The following is a 969-nucleotide window of genomic DNA, read 5'->3' on the forward strand; positions in this document are numbered from 1 at the left end:
TGCCTGGAGGCAATTGTTTAGAAACATTTTTATTCCTGAATTGCTGCCTCACCCTTTATCTTCATGTTCCTGGAATCTGTAATACAAAGAACATTGTATAGACAATCAATAGCTTATGTTAATAAATGTAAACTCTTGGTAAACAACTGATAAACATTCTTTTTTTTTCCTCAAAAACCTACTTATCAGGGCTGCTAATTGGAGTGTGTATTCAGGGCAACTTGAGTCTATGCTCCCAGGTGGCCATCCTTAACCTTTCTGCTTGAACAAACTCTCTTTAAACTAGATTCTGAAGTTTTTGATTATTTTAGGTTAACAAATATGTATATTACTATTGTCTATTCTACTGTGTGAAGTGGCCTATGAAGTTTCTCTTGTGTTTTTATGTATTTTATGTTTTTCTCTTGTGTATTTATGTATTTTATGTATTCCCTTTTACTGATAAGAACAGATACTATACTTGATCTTAGTCAAAAGGCTGAGAAGTGATTACATCTCCCTGTAAAAATGTAAATGAATGTCTTTTAAAACAATTTTTTAAAATAATTTTTTCTATAATTATATTTTTCAAATTTTGATGTTTTGGGGTTGTAATTTTCAGATTTTTAGACTTTAGAAATTTTGATCTTTCAAAATTTCAACATTCAGGGTTATGACATCTTCTGTGATTATGGCCCAAACCCCACCCTGGAAGGGACAGGGATTATACATTTGACATCTACTTCATATTTGGGTTTACCTTTTTTACCACAGTACCACTTTTGTCTCTAGCATGTTTGACTCTGCTAGAGTGAACTTCCTGGTTCCTGAGGATGTGGAAAATGCCTCTCCTGGGGGAATCACTCTTTGTTATATGGAAAATCAACACTATCACCTGTTCACTTTGGTTTTTTCATTCTGGTAGACTATCAGTCAAAGAAAGAAATTACTATACTATCAGGGATAATTGACTCTAATCAAAATGAAGAA

At 32.7% G+C, this 969-nt stretch overlaps 1 pseudogene; it reads right to left on the reverse strand.

Annotated features, from left to right (window-relative positions):
- Window positions 1–393: 393 nt before the first annotated feature.
- Window positions 394–490, reverse strand: LOC134734933 (uncharacterized; annotated as a pseudogene).
- Window positions 491–969: the final 479 nt, after the last annotated feature.

Source organism: Symphalangus syndactylus, chromosome 12 (genome assembly GCF_028878055.3).
Source record: "Symphalangus syndactylus isolate Jambi chromosome 12, NHGRI_mSymSyn1-v2.1_pri, whole genome shotgun sequence".
Taxonomy (NCBI): domain Eukaryota; kingdom Metazoa; phylum Chordata; class Mammalia; order Primates; family Hylobatidae; genus Symphalangus; species Symphalangus syndactylus.